Genomic DNA, 18,278 nt, shown 5'->3' with positions numbered 1-18,278 from the left:
CTGTCCTTATTTTTGTTTCTTCTCTCTCTCTCTTACACACTCACCCACATTAATGGCTATTATTAATAACTTAAGAACGAGCGTGAACTATTTCTAAAAGAATTGAATTAAAGGCACGAGCGGAATATTGGGATTTGATTAGGAAGGCTGAAGGGACGAATAGAATAAAGGATGATATTACTGGTTAAGAGTTTAGTGGCTAGCATCAACCCTAACTTAGGAACCAGCGGTAAATTACAATAACTAACTAGAATTGGCTAAACTGAATGACTGTGTAGAGTAACGTCGTGAACAGAGTGTAAGAATGAATCCTCAGGGAGTGAATGCAATGCCCTGAATGCGATTAAGCGTCCAGAGCGATGGTGTGGCGTCCTTATATACTCTGATGGCTTGGGCCAGCCTCTATTTTTCTGAGCTCTACCTTGACATAACCCTTCTAACAGAATTGGCCTAAACTGGATGACTGTGTAGAGGAACTTCGTGAAGAGAGTGTAAGAATGAATCCTCAGTGAGTGAATGCAATGCCTGAATGCGATTTGAGGGTCCCAAGCGGTGGTCTGGCGTCCTTATACACTCTGATGGCTTGGGCCAGCCTCTATTTTTCTGAGCTCTACCTTGACATAACCCTTCTAACAGAATTGGCCTAAACTGGATGACTGTGTAGAGGAACTTCGTGAAGAGAGTGTAAGAATGAATCCTCAGGGAGTGAATGCAATGTCTGAATGCGACTGAGAGTCCCAAGCGGTGGTCTGGCGTCCTTATACACTCTGATTGCTTTGGGCAGCTTCTATTGTTCTGCGCCTTACCTGGCCATAGTCCTTCTAAAAGAATTGGCTGAACACTGAATGACGAGTAGAGTAAGATCGTGAAGAGAGTGTAAGAATGAATCCTCAGTGAGTGAATGCAATGCTCTGAATTTGATTGAGTGTCCCTAATCTGGCGTCCTTATGCACTCTGATTGCTTTGGGCAGCTTCTATTGTTCTGCGCCTTACCTGGCCATAGTCCTTCTAAAAGAATTGGCCTAAACTAGATCACGAGTAGAGTAACGCCGAGAAGAGAGTGTAAGAATGAATCCTCAGGGAGTGAATGCAATGCCTGAATGCGATTTGAGGGTCCCAAGCGGTGGTCTGGCGTCCTTATACACTCTGATTGCTTGGGCAGCTTCTGTTGTTCTGAGCCCAACCTGGACATAACCCTTCTAAAAGAATTGGGCCTAAACTAGATCACGAGTAGAGTAACGCCGTGAAGAGAGTGTAAGAATGAATCCTCAGGGAGTGAATGCAATGCCTGAATGCAATTGGTTGTCCCGAGCGGTGGTCTGGCGTCCTTATATCCTCTGATTGCTTTGGGCGAGCTTCTATTGTTCTGAGCCCTACCTGGACCTTTCTGAAAGAATTGGCTTTATAGAGTAACGTCGTGGACAGAGTGTAATAATGAATCCTCAGTGAGTGAATGCAATGCTCTGAATGCTATTGAGGGTCCCGAGCGGTGGTCTGGCGACCTTATACGCTCTGCGCAGCTTCTATGGAGCCTGTCTAGCTTTGACCCTTCAAAAAAAAAAACAACAACCTTTCATAGCCAACTTTTCCCATCTTTCAGAATTCCCTAATTCTGTGACACTACTCCATGGGAGGGGGGAAAACACTGCTGATCCTATCTCTATGAATAATGTCTACCTTGAAGATTACAGCATCAATTCATCATGCAACTTATCTGTCCTACTCTTCAAATGCTTCCACACATTCTCTTACAGTACCGCATCCTGTAATGGGACCATCTTTATGAGTAATACATAAGATTGATACTAGTTCATTATTTACGACTATTTTTCTCCCTGAGGATCTGAACTTGTGATCGTTCTTCTTCTTCTCCTTTTGGTTACCATGCATGTTGTAGAATCGATTTTTTTTTTTTGGTTACTAAGAATAATTTGTTCTGTGCTGACAGAATAGCTTTTTATGTTATCAAGGTATCGATAGTTACAGTTACAATATTTCACGTAATGTTCAACATCGCTAGTGCGGAAATGTTTCCTTCGCAATTCTGTTTTACGCTTTCCTCACTGTTGTACTGGTATTGCATAATTTTAATTCATTTTATTAACAAATGATGATAATAAACATGGGAAACAAAAAATTAGGGAGGGGGTAAAATAAAGAAAAGAGGGAAATCAATCATAAATCTTGTACTACCTGGGAAATGCTATTACGTTTTAGGAAAAGCTCTTAATTGATTAATAGCTTCATTTTTCTTTTTCTCTTTCTTTCTCTTTCACAATCTCCTTTTTCACGTTCAAGAAAATTAATTGAGAAAACTGACTAATATCATTAATAATATTAAATTATTATTTCTGTTTTAAATATTACTTTTTTTTTTTTACAAGGATAAAGTATTTTACAAATAATGGTTAACTACTTGTAACTACTTACTCTTAGTACTTGTAAAAAAAGATGTATTTTAATCGAGTTAAATGAGCCGTACACTGCACAAATCGATTAACTCTATAATCGAAAAAAAGGTGGAGAATTACGATGAAATAATGTACATTGTTTTTTAAAAAAAATTCCTGTTTATAATGTGAATTCAAATCAATTTACCGTCATCATTCAGCGGCTGCTACATGAATTTGAGTTGAATTATTGCAACGATTTCCATTAGAGCACTGGGTTAATCAAAATGGCTTCTGAAATAAATTATTTATTATGAATGAATGAATGAATGAATTTTTTATTGCTTATAGAGTTTCAAATTATTTATTATTCATTGACCATAAAAAATTGTTTTGTCGTTTTGATGGTGTTAATCTTTATAAATTTGGGTAAATTTAATCATCATCATCATCATAATCTATCCTCTTGTAGCGCCTAGGCAGTGTTGAGGCCTTATGTTACATAATCTTCTGCATTCACTCCTATCCCTGGCAAGCTCCTTCCCCCTCCTCCATTCTACTCCCTTCTCCAACAGGTTCATCATCATAATCTATCCTCTTCCAGCGCCTAGGCAGTGTTGAGGCCTTATGTTACATAATCTTCTGCATTCACTCCTATACCTGGCAAGCTCTTTCCCCTTCCTCCATTCTACTCCCTTCTCCAACAGGTTCATCATCACAATCTATCCTCTTCTAGCGCCTAGGCAGTGTTGAGGCCTTATGTTACATAATCTTCTGCATTCACTCCTATCTCTGGCAAGCTCCTTCCCCTTCCTCCATTCTACTCCCTTCTCCAACAGGTTCACCATCATAATCTATCCTCTTCTAGCGCCTAGGCAGTGTTGAGGCCTTATGTTACATAATCTTCTCCATTCACTCCTATCCCTGGCAAGCTCCTTCCCCTTCCTCCATTCTACTCCCTTCTCCAACAGGTTCATCATCATAATCTATCCTCTTCTAGCGCCTAGGCAGTGTTGAAGCCTTACATAATCTTCTCCATTCACTCCTATCCCTAGCAAGCTCCTTCCCCTTGCGCCAATCTACATCCCTCTCCAACAGGTTCTCTCTTATTTCTTTTTCCCATATCCGTCGAGGGCGGCCGCGTCGTCTTCTTCCTTCTGTACGTGGTTATTCGTACACTACCCTAGAAATTCCTATTATCTGCCATTCTCATAACATGACCGAACCATCTGAGTTGATCTCTATGGCCGGTTCACATTGTCCAGGTCTCTTCTCACTGTTACATTCCTGGATTCTATCTCTCTCTTCGTTTTCCCTAAAATCTTTCTCAAAAATAGCGCATTTCCATCGCTTGGAGTTGGCTCCGATGTCTTGTCTTAGTTAGAGTCCGCGTATTCACTAGAGTAAGATAGAATCGGTAGAAAAACAGTTTTAAAAACAGCGACTTTGACTTCTTTCCTATAAAACTGTTTCTGGTTGCGTAAAAAATCCTTCCTGCCGGGGAAATTCAGTATAAAATATGAAAAGCTTGTGACTGAACCAATTGCTTTGACCACTTAAATTTAAGATATTTCCAAAAAGGAGAGTTAATCGATTTGTTCAATTAATAGCTGCTCTCTCTTTTAAGAGAGAGTGGTTGCAGTGGATGCTCTCTCTTTTTGTAAGAAAAAAAAAATGCTGTTATCGTCATTTTGAATTAATGCTTACAAAATTTTATGATAACAATTTGCGGGGTTTTTCTTCTTTTTCTTTTTTTTTTTTTGCGGGAACTCATTCCATGCTTTTATTTTCTAAAGCAAGTACCCATTATATGTATGAATATGTATTTTATTGATTATTTCACGCTAATATAAAAATTTCGCCATGTTTGCATAAATTAACCATTAAAAGAGATCTCCATAATATTATAATCTCCGTAAAGAATTGTTATTCTGGAAATGGTTTCCAGACCTAATCATTATATTTAAATTTTAATTATATGAAGTTGATAATCTAAAAAAACGATTAACGTATTATTATCACACGTTCTTAAAATTAAAAATGGAAAATACCTAAACAAAATTAACACATGGCATTATGAATACCAAAGTATGGAATAGACCTTACCTGGGCAAGTTCCTTTCTAGTGCAAGTTTTTGTGAAAATAGGGCGGTACCGGAACTATTACCCTGCTTTCTCAGCCCTGCTAAGGGAATGGAGAAGACGTTTTCCGGTGGGAAATTCCCCCGTACACGTTTCTTTTTTACACTGCATTTACATCTTTATCAGATATGAAATTTTATTTTTTTTATTTAGAATTAACTCTTTCAAAAGTAAAAACCTGGTTTAAATGCATACTACAGTCCCACCTTCACTCAATAGAACCTTGGTTAGAAAACTGGCGTATAAAAATTAACCCAACTAAGTCTAAGTCTTCACACTCTAACGACAAATTCCACCACCTGTCTTCTTACATCATACACCTATCCCACCAGCCGACCATGTACGGTACCTTGGAATGTACCTAGACAAGAGGCTTACCTGGAACCCCCATGCGAGACTTAAACGTACCGAACTAAACAAACGATACAAACTTCTAGCCAGACTACTTGACAAACGCTCAAAACTCTCACTACAGAACAAACGACGCTCTTCTCACACCAATATGGGACTTACGGACTCGAACTTTACGGAACAGCTAATAGACTGCAAACACTCCAATCCAAAATACTTCGCCGCATAGTAGACGCTCCATGCTAACTATATGTTAGCAACCACACAATACATACAGATCTCCAAATTCCACTCATCTCCGAGAACTTGCCAAAATCCAATATAAAAATTTTCATCAAAAACTCTCCATTTCATCACAACCCTTTAGCTGCAAACTTGTCATCAACTACAGCTACCCTCCAATCCTCGAATCACGTCAGTCCATGAACAGACAAGACAGAAGACACACCAACCCTGTAATGTAAAAATTTTACTTTGTAAACTAGCCCTGAAGATGACCTAGTCCCTCGGTCGAAAGCTCGGCGTAATGAATTTATCACGACTGAAATAGCAATTATTTTTTCATCCTACTGAAACTATGAATCAGTCACCAAAAATAATGACCAACAAACATTATTTACTATAAATTTCTCGCATTAACCATTAAAGGTATAGACCGGGGAATATAGCCTAGTACCGCAATACATCTTAGCTTTGCGGGTCTAGCCTATAACCGCTCGGCTACCGTGGCGACTAGCAAACATACTTTACTGCAAATTTCTCATATTAACCATTAAAGGTATAGATAGGAGAATATAGCCTAGTACCGCAATACATCTTAGCTTTGAGGGTCTAGCCTCTAACCGCTCGGCTATAGTGACGACTAGCAAACATACTTTACTGCGAATTTCTCATATTAACCATTAAAGGTATAGATAGGAGAATATAGCCTAGTACCTCAATACTTCTTAGCTTTGCGGGTCTAGCCTATAACCGCTCGGCTATTTAAGCCCTTTCGGCACATTCCAAAATTGCACCAAACAAATGGTTGGAACTTTTCTAAGGAGGATGTATCCTGTAGTAAGAACCCAGGGCTCTCTAGGGAAATACCAGAGTTTGGGCAGCTGGGTAGATTTGTTTGGATAAACTACTTCCTGGCGATAAAAATCTCCCCCCCCAAAAAAATCCCGCCCTCCACAGTTGTATGCCGCCACAACATCCGGCGCAAACATTCCCTGGTTCTCTTTTAGCCTGTGGACGGCGGTGGTTGGGTGGGAGAGAGCGCACTATGTGGGTTGTGGAAATAGGATTTTAGCCCCACAATTGGCGGACTAGTTCAGTTCTCGGCTACCGCATTAAATAAATAAATAAATATAACGTAAATATCCGCCTAGAATTACTTTCCTCACCACTAATAACCTAGAAGTGTTGCTTACAGTAAAGCACAGCTTTAAAACAAATTAGTAGCTAGTAAAATCCTTGTGGGCGTACTACACTTTGGGGGTAATTTACACAGATGCTCACACCCACAGAATTGTTTACGCACATCCTTGCGCTTTTCCACGCTTTCAAAGCAAAGCTTTTCCTAATGGCAACATGCCTAATCCGTAACATCTAAATTACTAGCAATTTCCTTTTCTCAGTCCTTTCACAGCTTTTACTAAGTGAAAAGGGTGTGAATGAAATTATCTCCCCCCCCCCCCACTCACTTTGCGTATATTTTATTTAAAAGAATTTTAATGGTGAATCTGGGTAATTACCGGTGAATTATATCATTCACTAGACACTAATTGAAACTTTTCTCAATTTCATTTTTTTTTTTATTAACTTTTTCTTATTCTACTGCTCCTAGTAAGAGAATATATTGTAATTGTGCAGATTAATCCACCGGAAGTATCTCGTATCTAGGTCTCCTGAACTAGAAAAACTTTTGCAGTAACTTCTCTTACTTTTGAGAGTAAGAGAAAGTAGGCATTGGAAGAAATAACTGTTGAAATCTATGTAGAAGATACAATATACAGTGGTACCTCGATTCTCGACCACAATTCGTTCCGGAAGTGCGGTCGAGAACCAATTTGGTCGAGAACCGAAACAATTTATCCCATAAGAAATAATGTAAACTATGTAGGATGAAAAAATAATTGCCATTTCAGTCATGATACATTTTTTATTATGCCGAGCTTTCGACCTATAGGGACTAGGTCATCTTCAGGGCTGTGGAACATATTTACAGTGTGTTAACAATGATTCTATTAAAATGAAAATGAATATAACAATCTGTAAATATGTTCCACAGCCCTAAAGATGAACTAGTCCCTATTTGGTCAGAATAAATGTATCACGACTGAAATGGCAATTATTTTTTCATCCTATTGAAACTATGAATCAGTCACCAAAAATAATGAACAACAAGTGAACTATGTAGTTCATTTCGTTTCTAAGCCCCAGAAATATGCCGTTTTTACTGGCCTAATTTTTATATTTTATGTATCTAAACAAGAAATAAGATCTAAAAGTGTAAATATATAAAAACAACTCGGCTCATCTCGGGTGTTCGAGTTGCTAAATGTTTGTTCAGATTTCAGGGCAATATTTTCTCGAATTTCTTCTTGGTCGAATACCGATTTGTTCAAAAATCAAGTCGTTCGAAAATCGAGGTACCACTCTATATATAATTAGTTGTGGCTAAGGACGAACAGGTCTTTAAGGGGGGATTCTGAGATCGGATTAGAGAAACTTCTTCCCAAAGTGCATTTCGTTAATACGTGCAGTTTATAATCTAGACCAGTTGTTTCCAACCTGAAGGTCCGCAAGAACTAAAATATGGTCCGCGAAACACTCAATAAGATATTTATTTGACATGCGGCCGCGTGTGCGGCGACGGCGCGGTGAGTGGGTCGTCGAGCGAGCGTAGGGCGCCTAAAAACAAGTCCAGGAGTCGACTAAAAAGCGAATGATGATGTTATATAAATTGATTGATTGATTCAATTGATTGATTGATTAATTGATTGATTGAGAGTGATTCTTAGTGCGTGACATTCAGTTTTAGTGCAAATAAACGAGGAATTATTCTTGTCGCTTTAAACAATCTCATCAATCCCAGGATTACCCATCTTGTTAAGAAAATGCAAGCTCAAAAAGCACATTAATATAACTGAAAACATAATCGTAATGTTAATTGAAGTTTATTTTTAAAATCTAAAAGTAGTTTACTGTGATATTGAACCTTGTGGTCCCTGCTAACAACAAAAATATTAAAATGGTCCCTGGTCATAAAAAGGTTGGGAACCACTGATCTAGACAATGTTAGTAATTATTACATATATATGTAATATAATTTGGAGTACGAAAAAGTGTAAAAATTACATTCTCGAAAATTGCAAAAAATAAAAATAAAATAAAGTCATGTGAGTGTGCATAGCAAATTTATTTTTTAATTAATTTTTTTTTTAGTTTAAAATTAAATTTATTTTAATGACGTAAAGGCGTCTGTAAGAGATAAAAGTAGAATAAAAGCGTGGCTATATCTTTAATTTTAACTGGTGATGATAATCAATGGTATATAAATACGTTCAACACAATAGAAGTTGAAAGAAAATAATTAGAGAATAAAGCCAGTTTAGTTCTTTGAAGGGTTGTGTGTTACTTGTATACTACTTTGTACTCTTACATTTAATTCATTTATCGAAGTTAAGTTGGCAACTCTGCCTTAGATACCTCTTTGTACCAGCTGATCTAGCTGACTCAGTTACCGGCGGCCATCTTTTACTTACTAGTCTAAGTTAATTAACCTAATTTTTCTTATGTAATTAATCAGTTTTTAAAGTGAAAGTTTTGTTATATAAATTGAATTTAAGTAATTCTTAGTGCGTGACATTCAGTTTTAGTGCAAATAAACGAGGAATTGTTCTAAGGATTAAGTGCTTCTATCTTGGGCTGTAGGATCTGTTACGAGCTGAACTTTTATATTCTTTAAACAAGGTAAGACTTCATTTGCATGAATTTAACAGTAAATTTCCATTACATTTTTATGTTTTACAAACAAAATTCATTAATTTATCGTTTAAATATTACTTAAAATTTAATGTTGATGCTAAAGTAATTTGGTTAGGCTCGTCGTTATTAACTGTGTTTAGAAATGAAACGATACTTGCTTCATGTTTAACATTACAAAACGTTTATAATTACTTTTTAAACATACTATTGTAATCTCTAATCTATCATTTAATTCTTATTTGATTAAAATATCTCAAATACTGTTCTTTTTCATTTTAAAATTCAAATTGTAAAAAGAACCAACACGTGAGTTTCTCTAAATTGCCGACAGGAGCGCTTCATGTTCTTTTTATTGTATTTCATTCGAAACGTTTTTTTGAAGTATTGAAATCGTGCAGATTTTCTATTTTGTTTTTTTTACTGGAAAATCATATATTCATGGTTCCCTGGGAACCACAAATTGGTTTTTCTTGATTTGTTTTTATAGATCCAAGAAATTATGTTTGAATAATTAAAGATCAGTCGTTTGTTGCATGAAGATAGCCTTTTTTTTGTAAAACTAGGTAGTATCTCATGCTAAAGTGTACCACTTCAGAAAAATGATTGTATTTCGTAAAATTCGTATTTCCGAGTGAGTTATTTTTGTTATTAATGCTCGTACCTTTATTTGTATAGAGATACAATGTATCTGTTACAAAGTAGTTCAAGTTCATGTTCACTTTATAAACTTAGTAAAGTGTAAGATCTTAGTTTTAAAACTTATTTAAACAATTAAAAATTGCATTTGTCTAAAACTTTCATAGACTCAGGGCACAGTTGATAAACAACTAATGTTTCCGGCTAGACCTTATTACACATTTAAACAATGATCTTTGGGTTTGATTGCAAAAATTATATTATTGATTTTAAATTTAATAACAAGGGTCATAATAACATGAAAAGAAATGAATTTATCTAAATATTGTTGACCAGCATTTTTGTAATAAATTTTTGAAAATTCCTGTTAAATGTGCTATTATATTTTCTCGTATATCTTGAGACAGACTAATCTTATTACTCTGCACATATATAACAACTTTACTGTATAATCTCTTTAACAAAAACTTACAGTTTAAAATGTTAAGTATAAGGGTTGATTAAACGCCAAAAGGTACACAAATCAGCTAGTACCCAACATTTCATTAATACTTCATTGATATTATTTTAAGTAATTTTACTACATTAATTTTCATTAATATTTTTTTGAATTTATTAGATGTTTCACAGACCCTTATGCTGGCCATTTTAATCTACAAAATATTTGTTCAAGTAGAACACCATTTAACTTAGATTGACTGTAATAAGATAAATAAGATATGCATATTTTTATGACAGCTAACATAATTATTCCAGTATTTTACTATAAGTAAAATTAGAGGGACTAAATTAAATTACAATTGAGAAATGAATAATTATTGCTGAATAATTTACTTGATATTACCTACGCGTTATTTGTGCTCACAAATACTTCGGAAAGACGAATTCTAGACTGAAATATTGTTTTAAATCCGTGATTCAAATTTAAATAGTAGCCGACTCTGCCTTTGTCTTTTTTTACTTTAAGGTGCATGTACATACATACGATATATGTGACTATTCAGAATAAAGAGCATAATAAAGATAAATCAGAAGAATAATTTGGAATAAAGCTAAAATAAAGTACCTATTTAATTACGAAAATATAATATACATTTTATCATAATTATAACAAAAAAATAAAATATTATGAATGAACAAAGGGAAGGGATTAGCTATGCGGTTAGCATATTGGATTCCCACGTGGAGGTTCCGGGTTCGAATCCAGCTGCTGACCCTTAGATTTTCTCTTTCTAAGAGCTTCTTACAGCTCACTGTCCGGGTGATGGACAGAGTTGTCTGTAACGAGAGAACACTGTCCGGAGGCCGGCAGTGCACTGAAAAAAGCTGCGAGCGCCAATAACCGCAGATTTTTGACGTTGTTGAAGCGACTTAAATCATAAAAAAAAAGAAAAAGAAAATGAATGAACTGGCCAGCATAAGGGTCTGTGAAACATCTAATAAATTCAAAAAAATATTAATGAAAATTAATGTAGTAAAATTACTTAAAATAATATCAATGAAGTATTAATGAAATGTTGGGTACTAGCTGATTTGTGTACCTTTTGGCGTTTAATCAACCCTTATACTTAACATTTTAAACTGTAAGTTTTTGTTAAAGAGATTTTTGTACCTTTTGGACAGATTTTCTTTTTTGTATGTTTTGCAAAGTTACATATCTGCTTTACAGATTTTATTAAAATTGGGAATAATAAATTTAATTTTATCATTATAACCTGAAAAGGTGTTAAGTCGGAGTTACTACCACTGGACAGATCTTTGTAAAGAATGATTATAGTTGCGGTCCCCAAGCCATCCTCAATAACAATTTTTTTGAGAAAGCGTTTTGAATAAAATAGGAAGGTAATTTGTACGTAAATAGCAAAATTAAACTGCGATTTCAGTACTTCCCTTTAAGAGGAGTAAGAAAAATAAACTGCGATTACAGTACTTCTCCCTAAAAGGCAAAGAGGCAAAGATTTTGAATCGAACTACAATTCATTGATGAAAATCGGTTCACTCATTGAAAATTTTAACGATTGCAATACTTCCTCTTAGTAGGTGCAAGAGCATGATGGCACTTCACAGCCACGTAGAGGAGCTTTAACCACTTCTTCTTACTAAATTTTATCAAAATCGGACTAACCGTTATAGAAATATTGGTAATAATAGTTTTAGAAAGGGCCTTACTTGGGTGGGGCAAACTCCCCTCCTTATGAGGCACAGCGTCGAGACTTTTAAAGTGCAAATCTGTACAAAATTTCGATTCGAATGACACTTTATTCATGAAAATCGGTTCACGTTTCGATAATTTGAAACGATTGCTATACTTCCCCTTTACAAGTGTAAGAGCAGATCGTCGCTTTAATGTTACGTAGGGGAGCCCTAACCCTGTCATCCTACCAAATTTTATCAAAATCGGGCTAAGATTTACAGAGTAATTAATGATAATAATTTTGGAGGGGGCCTTACATAAAGGGGGCTAACTCCTCTCCCATTCGATGTGCAGCATCGAGACCCCCAAAAGGCACATCTACATAACATTCCGACTCGAATGACACCTCATTCATGAAAATCGGTTCACGCGTTTAGGCGCTACGTTGTTTACAAAAAAGGTAACAACAATAACAAGAAGAAGAAGAACAAGAACAATTTTTGAAAATGCCGTTTTTGCTCATTTTCAGCATCTTTTTTCTCAATATCTATCAAATCTAGGCTGTTGCAAAAAAATTACAGTTATAAAGGAGGGTTTGGAGTAAGATTTAAAGAAAATTTGGGAATTTTATCTTTTGTAGAAAAAGAGAAAAAAATTGTCAAAGTTGGGTGTTTTTCAACGTTACGCTTTTTCGTGCAGTTTTTGATGATCAACCCTTATACAACTGTCCTACCGGACAGTTTTAAAACTGTCCTACCGGACAGTTTTAATATTATTAATTAAAATAATTTTTATGAATTATAGGGATTTATAGTTTCTATGATATTTTTATGATTTAATTTTTTATGTTAATTATGATTATTTTTCGCTTACCACCAGTTGGGGGATACGCTGATTTAAAACAATTTCTCCTGAAAACGCTTCTAAAGGCAGTTCTGGAAGGAGCTTTGTGTAAAAACTATTGTTCTTCGTATCATTTATTGGTATTTTGGTCTTGATTGCACATTAACCGTTTATTGTTTTTGTGAGCTGGAAGAATAACCTGGTTATTGGTATTCACAGCTGTTATGATAATAATAATAATAATAAAATCTTAACTCTTCCAGTTTGTTCTTAATTGTATTTTTCTTGAGGTTCTAATTACGCTGCTGGAAAAAAAGCACAAAAAACCCAGCTGTAAATTGTACCAAATTATATTTATGGGGGGACTAATTTAAATCACAATTAGCTATTATTACTATTGAGCGGATTTTTGATGCTAAATGTGACATTTAGAAAGAAATTTAGACTAATTGCTTTCAATAAATCTTACTTATATTGTACTCCGGTAATTCCATGAAAGTTGGCAATAGTTGTTCATCTTGCAGCAGCAATGGCAAAGCTTAAGAACTTGTTTTAAGTTAGTCTCGCATGAAATACACCAGCGTGGCGTCTGTGTAAGTCAATACAGATCTAACCTGGACCTTGTATAATAATTTTTTCGTTGGCAGCAGTGCGGATTTTATATTTAGGAATGGAAACAGTTTCTATTTAGATCCTTACACTGTTGTAACACTGTACTTCCTGTAGGAAATGAATGTAAGAGATCTGACCCAGGGACAGATGGGTGCCCCAGTCCCACTTTGTTGTTTGTAATAGCCATTTAGATGGCTTCCTGTTTGTAAACAGTATTGCTTGCATTTTTTTCGATATTTATTTTAATTTTCTACCATTTGAAGTATTTCAAAATTCTATTGTAGTTTTTATAAAAATCGGTTGGAAATAGTGTCTATCGCCATGATGATTCAGTGCCGTACGTTTCTAATGCCTCAAATCGCCAATAATTGGCGGGAGATAAAAAAAACAAAAAACAGTTCCATCTTTTCGAAGGATCATTTATTTCTAAAGAATGGTTCTTCTGCAGCCACTGCCACTTCTTTCTTCTCCAAGAAGTCTCGGAAGACTTCAACGAGTTAAGACTGGATCTTACTTCTTTTTTCAACTACTTTATTCTTAGGCTTCCACGAGTTAAGACTGGATCTTACTTCTTTTTCCACTACTTTCTTCTTAGGCTTCCACGAGCATCTTCCCTTCCATAAGGGCTTCCTCGAGTTAAGACCTGGATCTTACTTCTTTTTCCACTACTTTCTTTTTAGGCTTCCTCGAGTTAAGTCTGGATCTTACTTCTTTTTCCAGTATTTTCTTCTCCAAGGCTTCCACGAGTTAAGACCTGGATCTTACTTCTTTTTCCACTACTTTCTTTTTAGGCTTCCTCGAGTTAAGTCTGGATCTTACTTCTTTTTCCACTACTTTCTTTTTAGGCTTCCACGAGCATCTTCCCTTCCATAAGGGCTTCCTCGAGTTAAGACTGAATCTTACTTCTTTTACCACTACTTTCTACTCCAAGGCTTCCACGAGTTAAGACCTGGATCTTACTTCTTTTTCCACTACTTTCTTTTTAGGCTTCCTCGAGTTAAGTCTGGATCTTACTTCTTTTTCCACTACTTTCTTTTTAGGCTTCCACGAGCATCTTTCCTTCCATAAGGGCTTCCTCGAGTTAAGACTGAATCTTACTTCTTTTTCCACTACTTTCTTCTCCAAGGCTTCCACGAGTTAAGACCTGGATCTTACTTCTTTTTCCACTACCTTCTTCTTAGACTTCCACGAGCATCTTTCCTTTTCATAAAGGGCATCTTGAGCGCATTATGCATCTATATGATCCCTTTCTAGAAGTAACTTAAAAATGTGACTTCGCTAAGTGTTAAGTAATTTAGTGTGATGCACTTATTAGTGTATAGTGATGAGAGAGATAATGTGGAAAGGCAAGTAATGAGGTTAAATTGAGTTTAAAAAAACATTCAAATTTGCCGGAAATTGGTTGAGCGGAAGTGACATATCACTGAATAAGTTTTTAATGGATTTGAAAAATGTTCTTGTCCAAATATTTTTAAGGAACTTTTTTCTTCTTGTGAATTTCAATTTGAGTGCCCCCACACAACTGGCGGACATTTATAGTTTTTCTTTTTATAAATGTTTTCTAAACAATTTAATGCTGGAATTTCATTGAATTGTTTTCTAAATTTGATGGGGCGATTTGAAAAACATTTCATGGTTTAAATCACTTTCAAATAGCTAGCTAATAATTTATATTTTAACAGTTAGCTAATCTCCTAATAAATAATGAGTTGTTTAATTGATTTCGTAAAGGTTTACCAATTATAATGGTACAAACTGGAGATATGTTATAGTATAATCGATCTGGGGGCTCCATGGACATCGATTAAGCCATTAAAATTTTAATGCGGCAGTATTTAAGTGTGTTCAATCTTAATTACGGTAATTAAATACAGAGCACTATCCATAATAATGGTATATTTCCTCCTTTTTTTTCGGCGCATTAATTGCTGCATCCATTTGCGCCTTCCATTATTAATCTTGATTAACGTTTTTAGGAAAGTGAATTAATTCTAATTAACGTTTTGTAATTTTTTAACTTTTCACTGCACAGTTTAACACGTTAGATTTTTATTCTTTTGTTTTTATTTTGAATTAAGGTTTTTTTTTTTTTTTTTTTATGACCTTTGGCAATTAAAAACCAGTTTTACCAACTTTCACGAACTTATCGCTTTTCAATCGATCTTGTTGGAGTTGAGGTAGTTTAAAAAAAAAAATTTATTAATTAATTTGATTTATTATTAATTTAGTAAATTAATTAAAATTTAATTTTTAAATGCGTTGCAATTTTTTGTTTTGTTTTAACTCTCTTTAAACTTATTTTATTTTTAAAATATTGTATTTTACTATTTTACTTCTGTGGTTCAGTTGGTGGTGTGCTTAATTAATAATTCCTAATTTTGGAGGAAAGGGATTAGCTGTTGCGGTTAGCGTATTGGATTCCCACGCGGAGATCCCGGGGATTCTATATGCAGCTGCTGTGTGTGCCCCATAGATTTTTCTCTGTTTCCTAGGGAGCTTCAAAGAATAGCTGAGTGTGGCATGGTGATGGACAGTGTTTGTCTGTAACGAGTGAACACTGTCCGGAGGCCGTACAGTGCACTGAAAAAAAAAGCTCCTCCAGGTGCCAATAATCTCAGATGTTGACGCGCCCCTTAAATCATAATTAATAAAAGTTATTTTGTTACAGGTAAGAAGACTTGAATTTTTCAAAACAAATTTTATGGAATATCAGGTAAATTATTTCTATATTAATTGCAATTTTAAATATAATATTGAACCATGGAGTAATTTTGGTGCGGGGAGGGGGAATGTAACTGCGAATTTCTGAGCCCAAACGTTTCACTTCATTGCGTCATAATTGTGGTGTCAGTACGGTGAAGGCAGGGACTTATACAGGGTGATCCATTTAAAACGCCGTAGCGGCCAAAAACCCGATTGGGGTTTCACAAGGACCACTATGCAGTCATTCTTATTACTTAAAAAATCATAATACCTTTTTTAATAAAGTGTAGTTGTTAAGCCGCGTGCCGTCCTTTCTAGGCGGCACCGTTTGACAGTTTTCCCTCTCATCTTTTTCTGTTTCTGTCTCTCTCTCATTTTTTCCTTTCTCGCACTACGCGTTATTTCGCGCTAATCTTTTCCTTTCTTGTCCCTGCTAAATATTTTATTTTTTACTCCTTTGTAGTTATGTTTATTCTTAGGGTTCCCACGCTATCGAACCTTCCCTTTCTCTACTCTCTCTTAACCGTGGGGGTCTTTCCGTCTGCTGTAGGTCAGTTCACCTTTGACACTGATCGAGTAAGTTTGTCTGTGCTTCTGTATCTGCTTTACAACGCATCTAGTGCGCTTCCGCCGTTCTGCATATTATACCGCTCAACAGCACTGCACGCTCCAGCTGCTCGCTTCAACACATCATCACAGGTCGCTTCTGGCACTTCTGGGCTCAATACCTGCTTCGCCTTACTTGGTACCGCTATCCATCCTCGCTTCTTAGAAACCTTCTATGGACCACTTCCGGTCTGTTTCCGCCTAATTGGCCCTTACTTCCCACTACGCAACTCTGTGCTGGAAACACACTCAGACAAGCACACACCTTTCTTCCGTTTTCTTCCTTTGCCATCCCCTCAACAGCATCATCTTCACCATCTAGCTGAGACTTAGTACCTCAAAGGTAGTGTCATCTTACCCTTCTCTTTTCTATATTTCTTCTAAGTATTTCATTTTTCTAATTTGTGTTACTTTGTCGCGGTGCCAACCTCGGTCTTATATCGATTTTAAATTGCGTTTACGTCATCTTCCCCTCTCCACATCTGGGTGTAAGCCTTACGCGCTTGCAGTAGTCATACGCGGCATTCGAACTCTTGGGATCTCCCACTTACAAAGCCACGCTCTTGATCACCTAGTCCTAGACCAACACGATGATTGCTTTTATTTAATGATAAAACAAATTTATTCTGACTCACCCACAACCATTACATTACACTGCATGTTTTAAAATCTTCAATTATTATTATTTTTTGTTCTTTGCGTCACCAATAACATTTTTTGCAGTCAGAGGCCTCCCCCAAAACTGGTGTATTTCTGGTGGAAAATTAATATTGAAAACCGTTCACGAATAAGATAAAATTGTAACTTTGATCTTAAATATCTCGACTAATTTTAGGGATATCGAAACGGGGTCAACATCATTTTTCACAGTTTTTTATGTAGTTTTCATAATCATTGTCGAAACCAGTGGTCCCTTATGAAACCCCAATCGGGTTTTTGGCCGTAACTCCGCCAAAAATAAAGATACAGCATCGGGGGTGGAAAATTTGAAAACGACCAAAAAGAACATATAGTTTACTTCGTGGGTTTTTTTTGGAAATTCCGCTTTCCTAAAAAGTTTATTAGCGATTGGTGTAACAAATATTTTTGATAAAATCAATTGATTTCGGTTTGTCTGTCGGCCTGAATGACACGATCTATTTGTTGGCCTTGAAAGTTGAATTTAAGAGGGGGTGGGACGAGAGGAGGCCATACTAGATCTAGCTGTATGAAATATGTCTATTAATTCTAGATTATTACTATGGGAAATGCACCAGCTGTTCCGCCATTGTTGTGAAACTAGTTCTTAATATTAATAAAAACAGCTGGTGCAGCTAGACTTTCTTTGTTGTCTGGAATTAATCAGCTGATTCTATGGCATTTTTTGTTTTGTTTTAATAATTACAAAATACTGTGTAACTTGTGTTTGGAAGTACGAGAAAAAGGTGGCGAGTTATATTGGGGTTGATGAAGCATCAATGGAAAGAGTATACTCAGATTTTTGGGTACATAAACGTTGGATAACGATCTAATTCGAGACCATAAGACACCTGGATAACAGCAGAAAATAGAAATCAGGCCTATTATTTATCTGATAAATTCCAAAACAGGTACGGTTCCGAAAACCCTGGATAAACTGGATACTTGGTTTAGGACAGTGATGGCGAACCTGTGACCCGCGGGACAGACACTGACACCCGCGCAAGCTTTTTCACTGACCCACAATTGCTAGGCAACCATTTGTTTGTTTACGCGGGTTGATTTAGATTTTCTAATTGTTGTGGATAATTTATATTCTATCTGTATTTTTTTTTCAATCACGCATTGACACAAAAGCAATTTAAATGCTATCTATAACCTTTAGTTGGTTCATTACAGTTCTAAAAGCGCAAATGACGATAAATGCT

The 18,278-nt window shown here is 35.9% G+C and overlaps 1 protein-coding gene across 3 annotated transcripts in view; it reads left to right on the top strand.

The window, feature by feature from the left end:
• Window positions 1-18,278, top strand: part of LOC141454074 (uncharacterized) — a 387,314-nt gene that overhangs the window by 251,204 nt on the left and 117,832 nt on the right. The window contains exon 1 of one of the 3 annotated variants that reach the window (XM_074127881.1): window positions 8,623-8,843. The exons of the other annotated variants lie outside the window; for them this stretch is intronic. The gene's annotated coding sequence lies outside the window, so the exon portion shown is untranslated. Of the gene's footprint in view, window positions 1-8,622; window positions 8,844-18,278 lie in introns of those variants that run through there. 3 annotated transcript variants of the gene reach the window in all.

The sequence above is a fragment of the Rhodnius prolixus genome, unplaced genomic scaffold (genome assembly GCF_049639745.1).
Source record: "Rhodnius prolixus isolate KJV_2025 unplaced genomic scaffold, Rpr scaffold_9, whole genome shotgun sequence".
Lineage (NCBI taxonomy): Eukaryota > Metazoa > Arthropoda > Insecta > Hemiptera > Reduviidae > Rhodnius > Rhodnius prolixus.
This window is presented reverse-complemented; position numbering and strand designations above follow the sequence as displayed.